The sequence below is a fragment of the Bubalus bubalis genome, chromosome X (assembly GCF_019923935.1).
Source record: "Bubalus bubalis isolate 160015118507 breed Murrah chromosome X, NDDB_SH_1, whole genome shotgun sequence".
Lineage (NCBI taxonomy): Eukaryota > Metazoa > Chordata > Mammalia > Artiodactyla > Bovidae > Bubalus > Bubalus bubalis.
Window position 1 is genome coordinate 136,789,697 of NC_059181.1, and position 6,000 is coordinate 136,795,696.

The following is a 6,000-nucleotide window of genomic DNA, read 5'->3' on the forward strand; positions in this document are numbered from 1 at the left end:
ATACTCAAGCCTATAATAACTGAATTATGAAAAACCAAAATTACATCCTTGTCCCAGACCCAACCTTCCCCTGACCCACTAAGCCCTCCTGAATTCCCAAGTCTTACCTTATCCAATCTGGCCTGTTCCACCACCAGTCAAAGCCCTGGTTCTACTATCAGGTATTGTTGAAGCTCCAGAATGCCATTCAATAATTAATGTAGCCTGGGATGCAGTGTTACCACATCAGATCTTGCTGGCTGAGAAGTGGATGTGGGCTGTTTGAGATTCTTGGACTCTTGTGATTATATAACTTAAGCCTGGTAAACAAGTCAGAGCTGCTTCCTTATAACACCTGAGCTCCCTTCTGCTTTATTGACTACGACAAAGCTTTTGACTGTGTGGATCACAACAAACTGTGGAAAATAAAGAAAGAGATGGGAATACCAGACCACCTTACCTGCCTCCTGAGAAATCTGTATGCAGGTCAAGAAGCAACAGTTAGAATGGGACAAGGAACAAGGGACTGGTTCCAAATTGGGAAAGGAGTACATCAAGGCTGTATATTGTCAACCTGCTTATTTAACTTATATGCAGAGTACATCATGAGAAACGCTGGGCTGGATGAAGCACAAGCTGGAATCAAGATTGTCAGGAGAAATATCAATAACCTCAGATATGCAGATGACAACACCCTTATGGCAGAAAGTGAAGAAGAACTAAAGAGCCTCTTGATGAAAGTGAAAGAGGAGAGTAGAAAAAGCTGGCTTAAAACTCAACATCCATCCAGCAATCCCACTGCTGGGCATACACACTGAGAAAACCAGAAGGGAAAGAGACACAAGTACCCCAATGTTCATCGCAGCACTGTTTATAATAGCCAGGACATGGAAGCAACCTAGATGTCCATCAGCAGATGAATGGATAAGAAAGCTGTGGTACATATACACAATGGAGTATTATTCAGCCATTAAAAAGAATACATTTGAATCAGTTCTAATGAGGTGGATGAAACTGAAGCCTATTATACAGAGTGAAGTAAGCCAGAAAGAAAAACACCAATACAGTATACTAACGCATATATATGGAATTTAGAAAGATGGTAACAATAACCCTGTGTACGAGACAGCAAAAGAGACACTGATGTATAGAACAGTCTTATGGACTCTGTGGGAGAGGGAGAGGGTGGGAAGATTTGGGAGAATGGCATTGAAACATGTAAAATATCATGTATGAAATGAGTTGCCAGTCCAGGTTCGATGCACGATACTGGATGCTTGGGGCTGGTGCACTGGGACGACCCAGAGGGATGGAATGGGGAGGGAGGAGGGAGGAGGGTTCAGGATGGGGAACACATGTAAACCTGTGGCGGATTCATTTTGATATTTGGCAAATCTAATACAGTTATGTAAAGTTTAAAAATAAAATAAAATTTAAAAAAAAAAAGCAAGGGAAAAAAAAAAAAAAAACTCAACATCCAAAAAACAAAGATCATGGCATCCGGTCCCATCACTTCATGGAAAATAGATGGGGAAACAATGGAAACAGTGAGAGAATTTTTTGGGGGGAGCTCCAAAATCACTGCAGACGGTGACTGCAGCCATGAAATTAAAAGACGCTTGCTCCCTCGAAGAAAAGTTATGACCAACATAGACAGCTATTAAAAAGTGGACCTTACTTTGCCAACAAAGGTCTGTATAGTCAAAGCTATAGTTTTTCCAGTAGTCATGTGTGGATGTGAGAGTTGAACCATAAAGAAAGCTGAGTGCCAAAGAATTGATGCTTTTGAACTGTGGTGTTGGAGAAGACTCTTGAGGGTCCCTTGGACTGCAAGGAGATCAAACAAGTCAATCCTAAAGGAAATCAATCCTGAATATTCATTGGAAGGACTGATGCTGAAGTTGAAGCTCCAATACTTTGGCCACCTGATGCAAAGAGCCAACTCATTAGAAAAGACCCTGATGCTGGGAAAGATTGAAGGCAGGAGGATAAGAGGGCAACAGAGGATGCGATGGTTGGATGGCATCACCAACTCAATGGACACGAGTTTGAGCAAGCTCTGGGAGTTGGTGACGGACAGGGAGGCCTGGCATGCTACAGTCCATGGGGTTGCAAAGAGTCGGACATGACTGAAATGAACTGAGCTCCCTTGTCCATTCCCTGGGAAACAAGAAAGCTCTCCTTCCTGGTTTGTTGGAAGGCAGTATTAACTCCATAGGTCAGATATGCATCTCTGAATATGTGTGTTAAGGCCCAAATGATTAAGTCCATGCTCCTCACATTCAACTCAGACTGCATGCGAAGATGGCAGGAAGGTGGGGGAGTGGGAGGTGAAGCTACTAATGCATTCAAAGTCCCTCAGTTTTCTGGACTTGTGTCAGAGTTCTCTGGGAATGAAATCAGAGGAGGGGAAGACAAGGGACCATGTGTAATAGCTGCTGACACAGAGGGCAGGTTTTTAAATTCAAGATCCTTCATCTGTAAACCTACTACTTCTTATTGTAAAGACCAAAATATTTTGAGGGTGGAGTGCTTTGGGGAGGAGAATTCTCCCTGAGAATGAGTCATCTCACAAGGAATCTGGGAGAGATCTCCTGATCAGGGCCTGATGATGGGTCTGGTACCAGGGGCTGGTGGTAAGGGTTTATCATTTAGAGAAAGGAATTCCTGAGAACAGGAAACTCAAGGCTGTAAGCATAGTATCTGACAGACCAAGGCCAAAGAGGTGAAGTCGAAGTACACTTGTTGTTGTTCAGTCACTAAGTCATATTCGACTCTTTGTGACCCCATGGACTGCAGCACACCAGGCTTCCCTGTCCATCACCATCTCCTGGAGTTTGCTCAAACTTATGTCCATTGAGTGGGTGATGCCATCCAACCATCTCATCCTCTGTCATCCCCTTCTCCTCCCGCCTTCAATCTTTCCCAGCTTGGTCTTTTCCAATGAGTCAGTTCTTTGAATCAGGTGGCCAAAGTATTGGAGTTTCAACTTCAGCATCAGTCCTTCCAATGAATCTTCAGGACTGATTTCCTTTAGGATGGACTGGTTGGATCTCCTTGCAGTCCAAGGGACTCTCAAAAGTCTTCTCCAGTATCACAGTTCAAAAGCATCAATTTTTCAGTGCTCAGCCTTTTTTATGGTCCAACTCTCACATCCACACATGACTACTGGAAAAATGATAGCTTTGACTAGATGGACTTTTGTCAGCAAAGTGATGTCTCTGCTTTTTAATAGTGATGTCTCTGCTATCTAGGTTTGTCATAACTTTTCTTCTCTACAATATGTGATAGAGGTGGCATGTTATCAGCATATCAAAAGGAGACCCAGCCCAACAGGGGCAGACCAAAGAGCAGTCAGCCCAAAATCAGGGCGTTTGTAGGACTCAGGAAGTCCTTGTTTCTTTAAATTTACAGGGACTCCATGAAACAGGCTTAAAGCTGGATTAGTCACAAAGATGATACTCACATCCAAGGTGTTGAGTTTTTCATTGGTTGGTCCCAGGACATAATAAATTCTATAATAAATGGGGTTTAGTTTTTAGGTTCTCTCTCTTCTCTTTTGGTACCCTCCCATCCCAGGCTTCATCCAGCCTGGCATTTCTCATAATGTACTCAGCATATACATAATGACGAGATGGTTGGATGGCATCACCGACTAAATGGACATGAGTTTGAGCAAACTCCAGGACATAGTGAAGGACAGGGAAGCCTGGCGTGCTACAGTCCATGGGATTGCAGTTCACTTCAGTTCAGTTCAGTCGCTCAGTCGTGTCCGACTCTTTGTGACCCCATGAACCGCAGCACGCCAGGCCTCCCTGTCCATCACCAACTCCCAGAGTCCACCCAAATCCATGTCCATGGGTTTGCAGAGTTAGACACAAATGAACAACTGAACAACAACAACATCCCAGACATTAATTGCTGTATCAGCCACACAGATCCCTCTTGTCAAGTCTGTCCTCATGATGCCTCCAAGCCCAGAAATCTCTACACCTTGGATCCCCTTCCATGCTGTCTGCCTGCCAGCCAGATGAAGGCATGACAGACTACTGACTGTTGTCTATCACATTTTGCCTTTGTATTTTAGTGGAAACTTTTGGCAATTGTGACTTTCAGTGATAGTTCCCCAAATAGTAGTTCTAATATTTGGAACTTCTGGCTATCTAGTGTCTCTGGGACAATTTTTAGGGTTGGTTTAAAACAACCCAAATTTATTCTCTTATGGTTCTGGAGGTCAGAAGTCTGAAGTGAGACTCATCAGGATCTTTTCCAATGAGTCAGCTCTTCGTAGCAGGTGGCCAAAGTGTCAGAGCTTCAGCTTCAGAGATAAGTCCTAGTAATTCTGCAAGTCCATACTTGTTTATGAGGCTAAAGCCGCAGTGTAGACAGGACTTCCAAGTTCCTTCTGGAGGCCTTGAGGGGGAAACCTGTTTATTTGCCTTACTCAGCTTCTAGTACCTAGCTGCCTGTATTCCTTTTGGCCCATTTCTCCATCTTCAAAGTGTATCATTCCACTCTCAGTTTCTGTCATCACATCAACTTTTCTTCTGCCTCCAGTCTCCTCCTGAGTCCCTCTTATTAGGACTCACGTGATTACATTGGACCCACCCAGGTATTCCAGGATAATCTTCCCATATCAAGGGCCTTAACTCAGTCGCACCTGCAAAGGGTCATTTGCATATAAGGTAATAGTTTCTAGGGATTAGGATGTGGAAACACTTAAGGAACCATTACTCACCCTAACACAGAGAACCTTTTAAATTGTACCATGGTTCGAACTTTTTCTATCTCTGCACATAGTTTATGGATTAGAGGTTTTAAAGAAATGTGGATTAAATTAATGTTACCTTCACCCAATGATCATCTTCCAAAGGCTGTATGTGAGTGGAATGAGGTGATTGTGGGGTGGGGGAGGTGCATGTTCAGGAGATCCTGCAATGAGACACATGGAATTGGCCTCTTACCTGAGTAACTCCACTGCCAATTAGGACCAGGCTTTGCCTTGTACTATCATCTGAAGCCCCATCGCACAGTAATTCATTTCAGTGCTTCTGCTGCTTTTCCAATACAGTTTTGCTCTTGAGCCCATATGGCGCTCCCAGCCTAGCTGGAAATTGAAGGCCAGCTTCCTTCAACTCTGGCCTTGATGGAGGAAATAGGAAGTAGACATTTGGAAAATTCATCTGGGAAGGGAGGGAAATTAAAACTGAAGGAAATCCAATTGTTCTTCACAAATGTCTAAAGAAATTAGAGCAACATTGACTCAAAATGACATCCTACTTAGTTTACAAGCTCCCACTTGTTCAGCACGCAGTGGGGCAGGAACCAGCCTACCCAGAGAGGCTGCACAGGCCCTAGGAGCTGGGGGCAGGGATATAGTGGTGAGCAAGACAGACTCTATCCTGGGCCATCACTTCCAAAAGTTTTCATTCCAGGAAGAAATATATTTATTATAGCTACCAGTGAGCATGTGCTTCCTATATACTAAGCACTGTGTTAAAGACACTACATGTGTCTTGTCATTTACTTTAACCTTCATGACAACCATGTAAAGTAGTTAATATTACCCTCTTTTATATGTTAGGAACCCAAGGTACAAAGATGTAAAGTGATTTGCGTAATGTCAAAAACCTCCTACAAGGCAGAGGTAAAATTTGAACCCACATATGTCTGACTTCATGGCAAATAGAAGGGGAAAAAATGGAAGCAGTGACAGATTTTCTTTTGGGGGCTCCAAAATCACTGCAGATGGTGACTGCAGCCAGGAAATTAAAAGATTTTTGGAAGAAAAGCTGTGACAAACCTAGAGCACATATTAAAAAGCAGAGACATCGCTTTGCTGACAAAGGTCCATATAGTCAAAGATACGGTTTTTTCCAGTAGTCATGTACAGATGTGAGAGTTGGACCATAAAGAAGCCTGAGCACTGGAGAATTGATGCTTTCAAACTGTGGTGTTGGAGAAGACTCTTGAGAGTCCCTTGGACAGCAAGGAGGTCAAACCAATTCATCCTAAAGGAGA

The 6,000-nt window shown here is 43.4% G+C and overlaps 1 long non-coding RNA gene across 1 annotated transcript in view; it reads right to left on the reverse strand.

Annotated features, from left to right (window-relative positions):
- Positions 1-5,709, reverse strand: part of LOC123331728 — a 192,699-nt gene extending 186,990 nt beyond the window's left edge. The window contains exon 1 of the long non-coding RNA XR_006548471.2: positions 4,944-5,709. This is a non-coding gene — a long non-coding RNA (uncharacterized LOC123331728). The remainder of the gene's footprint in view (positions 1-4,943) is intronic.
- Positions 5,710-6,000: the final 291 nt, after the last annotated feature.